The 9,252-nt window shown below is 39.2% G+C and overlaps 1 long non-coding RNA gene across 1 annotated transcript; it reads right to left on the bottom strand.

The window, feature by feature from the left end:
- Positions 1-277: 277 nt before the first annotated feature.
- On the bottom strand, positions 278-3,498 carry LOC111850222 (uncharacterized). Its single transcript, XR_002839739.2, has 3 exons — positions 3,381-3,498; positions 2,063-2,240; positions 278-822 (listed from the first exon to the last, which is right to left on the bottom strand). It is a non-coding gene; the product is annotated as an uncharacterized lncRNA (long non-coding RNA).
- Between the last annotated feature and the right edge of the window lie 5,754 nt (positions 3,499-9,252).

Genomic DNA, 9,252 nt, shown 5'->3' with positions numbered 1-9,252 from the left:
TTAGAACCAGGTGGAAGTTCCAATGTACATAAAGCTTGATGATATGGAATGTTTCCCTGCTTATATCCAGATGGACGGGGGGGGGGTCACCCAGGTTGCCAAGCAACTGAGTCACAATAACTCTGGTTGTTAACACTTAAAAACACAACAATCGAGTAATAATAATAATAATAATAACAAAACAACAACAATAATAACAATTAATAAAATAACAAAACAACAACAGCAATAATAGTGATAAAACATTAAATTTATAGGCAATGAATTAGATATTCTTTCTTATTTATCCAGTAATTACTTGGAATGAATTGGACAAAGATAGCTGGTCAGTTTTAAAAATAAATTTAAAAGGAGTATTTGCATATATTACAAAATCATATATCTGAATCAACATTATGAAACTATCAAAAGTCTAACCTTTGCGCTATTTTCATCTGACCTAACCAATGGCTGTGAATTGGGGTCCTGCTCTGGATGACATTTCATTGGCCTGAAGGTGCCAAGTCCAAATCTTGCACTAGGCATGAAATGAGTGACGGCTCAGTAGACTCTGATTAAGGTGTCTGGGAACAGTTGTCAGAAACAGGAGATAAACTGTCGGTAATTAAGCGGGAGATCAGTGAAATTCTGGAGTCTAATTTCTTATGTTGTACAATCAATACATCTACAAATTTCCAGAGGAAATTGCTGTGCTCGGGGAGAGGGCTGATCTCTGTGCAGTATTGATTATCGACATAGTCTGTCCTTCAGAGGCTGCATAAGGTCTCCTGGCAAGCCATCGTGCTTTCTGCCATCCCTGATGGTGTCCTTCTGCTGTTCCTGCTTTGAACGAGAGGTGAGGATTTTTATTTTATATTTTGAAGTTACATCAGAAGATGTAGATCACCAATCCCTCCTGCTGAAGAGTGAAATATAGGAAGAACACTATGGACATTTACATCAGCACATCACCTTGGACATCTACATCAGCACATCACTATGGAAATCTACATCAGCCCGTCACGATGGACATCTACGTCAGCACGTCACCTTGGACATCAACATCAGCACATCACATTGGACATCAGCATCAGCCCGTCACTATGGACATCAACATCATAACATCACTATGGGCATCTACATCAGCCCATCACAATGGACATCTACGTCAGCACATCACCTTGGACATCTATGTCAGCACATCACCTTGGACATCAACATCAGCACATCACCTTGGACATCAACATCAGCACATCACCTTGGACATCAAAATCAGCACATCACCTTGGACATCTACATCAGCACATCACCTTGGACATCAAAATCAGCACATCACCTTGGACATCTACATCAGCACATCACCTTGGACATCAACATCAGCACATCACCTTGGACATCTACATCAGCACATCACCTTGGACATCAAAATCAGCACATCACCTTGGACATCAACATCAGCACATCACCTTGGACATCAACATCAGCACATCACCTTGGACATCAAAATCAGCACATCACCTTGGACATCTACATCAGCACATCACCTTGGACATCAAAATCAGCACATCACCTTGGACATCTACATCAGCACATCACCTTGGACATCTACATCAGCACATCACCTTGGACATCAAAATCAGCACATCACCTTGGACATCTACATCAGCATGTCACTATGGACTTCAGCAACAGCAGCATTGTACTTTCATGTGACGCAGTTTATCTTAATGCTATGCTTCGGCTGGTCCTCATCTTTTTGGCTTGGGAAACCGAAATAAAAAAAATGCTATCTATGAAAGCCCATCTAGTACTCGTTGGACTCCACAATTCACGCAAACAGCTATAATTGATTTTGCTCCTGACTGCCCAGTCAGGTAGCTGAAAGCTTGCTTCATGCACATTAACAACACAGCACTATAGATTAAAAACATGAGAAAAACAAAAACAAAAGCCCCAAAACAGCCTGAATCTCAGCAATTGGCAGAAAGGTGTAAAAACCGTAACAGTCATCACCATTACTCAGCTTCTCAAAATAAACGATCCTTTAACATACATATATAAATTACTGCAAAGAGTACATTACCATGCAAAAGAGGCAGTTAGCTCCTTCAAGTTAATAGATGGTCATGCTTAACCAAAAGATGAATTCAAACACTGCATTACAGCCTGGACGTGTTACAGGCTCAGCTGGCTGTAATGTCACCTCAATCCTGCAGGGTCTGGGTTTGAATCACGCCTCTGAGTATTTCTGGTACCACATCCTGTAGTCAAAAGACATGCAGTTAAGTTAATTGGTGTGTATAAATTACCATGGACTGGCATCTCATCCAGTGTGTAGCCCTGCCTTATGGCCAGTGCTGCCTGGGATAAAGTGTAGACCAGGACAGGTGGTTGAGAGATACATGGATCGAAGGTAGTGATCCAAGGAGGGTCAGTCACATGACCATGTGTGATTTGTTGTGTCCCAGGTGGCCATGTGTGATAGGTTGTGTAATTCCAACCATTTGTCTCTCACTGATCTACAATTCTCTTTTTTTTCCTTCTTCAGCCTCAAAAGCCATATCATTCTATCCAGAAAATTATTATTAAACCGTTGTTGTGATTCTGTATATGCTGATAAATGCATTTTCACCCAGAAGGAGTCACCCTTGGCAGTTGTCGAAACAAAACAAGTGACAATGTTTCCTAAATGTGAGTTCGCCTTCTACACAGAGGCCACCGAATTAGACCTTGGAGCTCTTTGCCACAGCAGAAACATCAGCAAAGCAGGAGGTGAGAGCAGCATAACATTGCCAATGAATGCTAATTAATCTTTTGTGCAACAAAACAGACCTGACTTTGGCCACAGAGAAGGGGCTGCAAATTTATGTATAACAGCAAATCTCTGTTTTTATTTTTAGGGAGTTATTTAATTATATTCTTTCCTCTTGGAAAATGCAGTTTGAGCTGTGTTAATAATAACATCATCATCATCAACAACACCAACAAGAAAAAGAACAACTGCAATAATAATAATAATAATAATAATAATAATAATAATAATCTGTATTATTATTACAGTGGAACCGGCTTACAGTGATCACGGCTATAGTGATAAACCGCTTAAATGGATCAAAAAGCAAGAGACAGGAGCATTCCTATACAAAATTTGAACTATGCAAATTCTTCTTCTTTTTTTTTTTTACTTGACTTACATTGATATGCCTACTTTTCCTAGCGGTAACCCATCTGCTTCTGGCTAGCTACCTGAGGCTAATGCTGCGCGCATAGAAAACATGACAGGGAAAAGAAAGTCATTTTCTGTCAATGACAAATATAGACTCATCGAAGCTTATGATAAACCGCCAAAAACTAGCCGCGGTGAAACTACAATAAGATATATTTTATGCACAGTATTGTACCTTATTGAAGCGCCGAACAGACCGAGGAATCGCCGCGGCGGCGAATAAAAAGGAGCAGAGGCGGAATGACACGAAGTTGTTCCTTATGTTAATCCTTAAGCAGGGGTCTCCAACTCCGGTCCTAGAGAGCTACTATCCAGGAGGTTTTCTATCCTACTTGGCTTCTGATGAGCCACACCTGCTCCTGGTATTTACCTGAGAACAGGTGTGGCTCATCAGAAGCCAGATAGGATTGAAAACCGACCTGATAGTAGCTCTACAGGACCGGAGTTGGAGACCAGCCTTAAAGCGACCGCACAACAAGCGACAATAACATGAAAGCCGTGAATGACAGGGAAACACGGGAAGTCACACTAAGGTCAGTAAAGGCACACAAGCGGCAGGAATTACACAATGACTAAGACACGCGAGGATTAGGCAAGAACCGAGCACAACCACAGAAAGGCACACGCGACAACCAGATACACAGCACAAGCACCAACACTAACAAATACAAACAGGGGCTATATGCGCGCGCAACGCGGGGCATGCAGATACGGCCGGCGCTACAGTATTATAACGTATTTAAATTTCATTTGTACAGTACTGAAATTTGAAAAGCATTTGAAACAGTTGTAGGCCTACTGTACTTTGAAGGAGTCAATAAAATTCTGTAAATAGTGACGCTTGTCCGTTGTATTACCTTATGTTAATTTAATAAATATAAAAATGTTAATTGGATGGTAATTTGCCTGAGACAAAGAAAAACATCAATTGTAATGATTATCCGCTTACAATGATCAATACCACCCAGGGAGACGTGATCCCTATAAGCGGATTCCACTGTATTATTAGGCCTATTATTATTATTATTATTATTATTATTTAAATTTTTTTGTTTTGTCTCCTTTGTCGCCATTAATTGTGACGCAGGCACACGAAAAAAGGCAACGAAAAAAAAATGGTTCCCTGGGGCTGAATGCGTAAAAACATGAAATAAATCTGAGACTGTGTAAGGTATATGTAAAACAAAGCATTTAGCCCGGCCGCCGATGTGTAAAACGCTCCCTTGGGACACCGTCTACCTGGGCTCTCAGACTGACGTTTCTCATTCGCACCTCCCGTCTTCCCACGCCGGTCAGCGGGTCCCAGATGCTGGCCGTGGGAATAAAGGCGAGCTCTGGGGTAATGAGGGAGGGACGGCGAGAGACAGGCCCACAAATTGTCTGTGAAACCCGGATCATTCATCTGCAGGGTTCGGTGCAGAGCTGACAAGCGGGTGTCCTTGTTTTAATAGCAGTTGCTGCCTGACAGCTTTCATGGCACGGAGATGCCGTCCCCCGGAGTTATCCCTTACCAAAGTTAGCTGGCTTACTTCTGTGATTTCCCCGGGAATGCAAAGCTACTCCCTGTGATTGATTTATTCCGTTAACGTTGATGTGGTTTCACACTTTCGTGCCTTGAAATTGTCTTGCTCAAGGTGACACATATGCAGCCTAACAATTATTATAATTTGAAATAAACATCAATGCCGGATGCCTTTATTTTCTTTGTATTTTATTTAAAAAAAAAAAACGTTATCTAGATGAACAATTACATTCCGAGACACCGTAAGCAGCAAAACGGAAATTGGATTTTGTTGAAAAAACAAATTGTTTCAGAGCAAGCGTATCTGCCTTAAAGTTCCAGGATAATTGGTCTACAAGGTATCGATCAGCACTTAGTATAGATAACCTGCTGCAATATATAATTCCTTTAAATGCTTTCGGATGCAAACTATTCATTATTAATTCGTGTTGACATACACGGCGGTTTTAAACCAGTTGTGGCATAAACAAAATGAAAGAGGTTATTTCTGAGGAAGGATGCCTTTTGAATATTTATACGAATTTTCATTTATTTCCATTGAAGCTGTAATGCAAATGGACTTGTGCGGTAATCATGCGTATGAGAGGGGGGTTACCAGACGCGCGGCATCGTCTGATCGTCTTTTCCACCATCTTTTATGCACACCTATTAGCTAAATTGTATTACGGATGGATCTTTCATATTCTGTAACTTCCTCTGAATGACCCAATCAACCCCCTCCATCAGCTTACAAAGAAGTGAAAAATTGCACAAATCGCGCACATGCAAACAGGCAGAAAGGAGGAAGCGCCCTAATAGGATCACAAAGACACAGCTGGCTGATGATCTCAGATCTCTGCTGCTTTTTCGTATGTAAAAGCGGATTCGTCAGGGTGCGTCAGGCAGACGGAAAGTGTGTAATTAAAACACATCATCATTTAAAGTATCAGGTCTCTTTTTATATACGTGAAGGTTATGATATGCAGCGCATGGTGGTAGCTTGGGCAGCATTCCAGCATTTAAATTTGCTTACGATTTTTGTATTGTTTAGTTGTGTCCTTACTTCGAAATTGCCCTTTGTGTTTGAATGCGTGCATCCGCATGAGAATGGCATCCAATTCTTTGCTAACACGACCTGTGCCGTGGCTCTTCTAATAAATGAATACAGTGTCACCAACTCTAGTCAGCTGGCTGGCTTGAGATTTTCAATTCGAGGCAAGTCTGCACTCAATTCGAGGCAAGTCTGCACACACATTTTGTAAAATGTCTGCAAGGTTTGCAGACTACCCCAACGCTCTTGATGTAGCTAATTTTAGGTTTATAATGGAATAATATACATGTGCCGTAAGATTTCATGCGTGAGTGTGAGAACCTGAAAGCCTGAGTGTCACGCCAAGTGCGTGAGATTTGGCAACCCTGTGAATATCTCTGCATCTTCTCTCTGAAGGTACAGGTGTGTACATCATAATATCTTATAAATTCTTCACTTCGTGTCATATGATCAATATCCTGATGCTGAGCCATTTTCCAATTTGATGGAAGAACCAATTGCCAGTAAGAGTTAGTCCCAGTAAAAGAAGAATTGATAATAATAATAATAATAATAATAATAATAGCTTTAAAAATAGTTTAATAAACTTTCAGCTACTGAAATATTTAATATGTATGAAATACAAATACATTCCAGTCAGAAATGTATATATGTATATGTAAGAAATATTCTACATTGTAATTTATTTTCCAGGTCACTAAGGTTCTTAGTCAAATTTAATGTTGGCTTTCCAGTGGTAATATTTACCATTTTATCTTTCCTTTCTTCAACCCACATGCAGGAGATTTTTAAGTGCTTTTTACCATGATGATTAATGTATGTGTTCTCCCATTACAACTGTTGAACTCCACTTCTCTTGCAAAGTTGACTTTGGCCTAAAGTCACTTATCCTTTTCCATCCTGCTTATTTTGGACACACTGCCTTGTCCAGGCGGCATCACAATTCTATGATCGACATTCCGTTTACACATGATTGAGAAGTCTGTGCTCATAAATTTACATCCAGGGTTAATATTCATATTTAGCTGTTGACTTCCCTGATATGCAACGACATGTCCTTGGTCTTTTAAGTTCAGCCTTTTCAAAAGATTTGCAAGCTGCCCAAGAAAAGTTGTGATTAATCAGAAATCATGACACTTTGGCCAAATACTGAGTTTATGAGTCATCCGCATATTTCTACTACATGTCTATACACTATACATCTCACAAGTCTTTAGTTTTGCAATTAGGCTTTAAACAATATACTAATGAAAGCAAATGCATCATTCTGTCATTTCAGAAAACAGGACGTGCCTGTAATGTGAAACTCCATATAGCAGCCCGCTCAGTAAATCAGTGCCCATGTATTTAAAGCTGTCTGTTGTCATCACCATCAATACAAGCTGTTGTGTTATGTCATCAGGTTTTTGTGTATATCTCTTTATTTAATTTAGGGCATCATGTAGCCCATAATGTTCTGTGTCATTTATATCCAATAGTTGTTTTTTCCATATATTGATCTGTTTTTTTCCCCAAATTCTTTAATTAAATTGACTGTATTGATTGTATGATTTTCCACAGTGTATCTGTGGAAATCACCACAAATGCTTTTAATCTGTCTTGGCAATCTTATTACTGCATTTTTTTACAAGGCCTTTCTATATATAGTGCAGAGTGTGTATATTTATAATAGACACATGCTTTCACACAGACATACACAATGCACTGCACATATTAAAAAAAATAGATGAAAGTTTACTGTAGTTGTGGGGTCATTTGTTTTGGGAAACCACACTATACTGTCCCTGAATGCAGCTCAAGTGCACAAAACAATGTGTGATCACATACAGTGGTATGATATAATAATAGAATATGGTATGATATGTCATAATGTAATATGATATAAAGTTTACATAATCAGTCTCATTACAAATAATATAATATGATAGTTTATAGCAGTGTTTCTCAAATGGTTGGTTGCGACCATTTTCATTTGGTCATGGAGGGGTTCAAAAATATATATCAGCAAATGTCCCTGCCCCCTGCCCAGTTGACAACTTTGACTCTTTCCATGACAGCAATTTTATCATTGCCACCTTTGAATTTCAATTGTGATTTTCTGACCATGCAATGATGTGGGTACAGAAGGCTAATCCAGTGACAATTGCTATGGTATAATATATACTGTAGACTTACGGTATAAAAAAAAAAAAAAGTTCTTCATAAAGTAGTAAACAATGGAAGAATGAGAGACTCACCGTTTCATGAAGTCACGCTTCTCCATAGTCCAGAAAATAAGCTGTTTATCAGTCCATCAATCTTCCAGCTGCTTATTCATTAGAGTATTGTAGGAAACCTGAAGCCTGCCTCACAAGGCATAGGGGATGAGCAGGGCCCACCCTGGATGGAACGCCTGTCCATTACAAGGCAAACATATACAAAGGCTCTGTAGAGAATTAAGACACCTCATATTTTTCACCACAGTAGGAAACCAAGGTAGCCTGTTATTCAAAGCACCTTTATAGCTTCCCACAAGGCCTCCATACTGCTCTGCCCCAGTGCATGAACTGCATTTTTTATGTGTATTCCAGTGCCACAGGCCACTGGTTGGATGTTCAGTTTAACTTGAGGTATTTATAGGGCAAAAAGGAAAGTCAATCAAACAAAAGTGTGTCCATGGTCAGGATAAGTGGATAGAAGATGGATTTTTTTTTTTTAAACAAGTGAAGTGTATTATTTTGACAATAACTTATACTTCACACAAATATACTGATTATTACTGTCAGAGGGTGGGCGGAGTAAGGGTTTGCCTTGAGCTCTTGGTATATTAATATATCAATATCTAGATGTTTCTGTGACTATGCTATGGATTATGTGAAAGAAAGTACTAGACAGTGAAATGGAAATGAAAAAAAAAAATCAATTTCCTAAATAAATAAATACCCAAAAAAGGTACAGAATCCAAATAATCCCCAATACATAGGACAGACATCCGAGAAAATTTGAAAGGCCATTTTCTTTAAATGGTTCATGGTATTGACAGTGACATTTTTTTTTATAAATCACACACAGCAGGAAGACGGCAGCACTGAGTATCTTCTGAATACTAAACAAAAATTAAATGTGATTAGTTCTGGAGGCCAGTTTGAAACAGAAGTGGTGTAAGTAATCAGTGAAGCATTTGCAGGAAAGGTAGATGTCAAAAACCCTCATGCTTGACATTTATCTCACATATCATGATTGCTGTATATATGAGAAGTACATCAATAAAGATCAAATTAGGGCACAGGGTAGAGTCATCTGTTTCCCTAATTATACTAATTTATATAGCCCTCCTTCCGGTTGTGGCCTGACGGTATTTGTATTGAGATGTATAGCACATATTCTTATTGGTCAAACATGAATTGAGAATGTTTAAATTTGAGGACCTTTTCAACCTTCTTGATCTACATGAAATTCTGCTCCCGACATCAGCTTCATTGGCTTCCAGGGCTTTTGAAGGCTTTGCAGAAACTG

Source organism: Paramormyrops kingsleyae, chromosome 16 (assembly GCF_048594095.1).
Source record: "Paramormyrops kingsleyae isolate MSU_618 chromosome 16, PKINGS_0.4, whole genome shotgun sequence".
Classification (NCBI taxonomy): Eukaryota; Metazoa; Chordata; class Actinopteri; order Osteoglossiformes; family Mormyridae; genus Paramormyrops; species Paramormyrops kingsleyae.
This window is presented reverse-complemented; position numbering and strand designations above follow the sequence as displayed.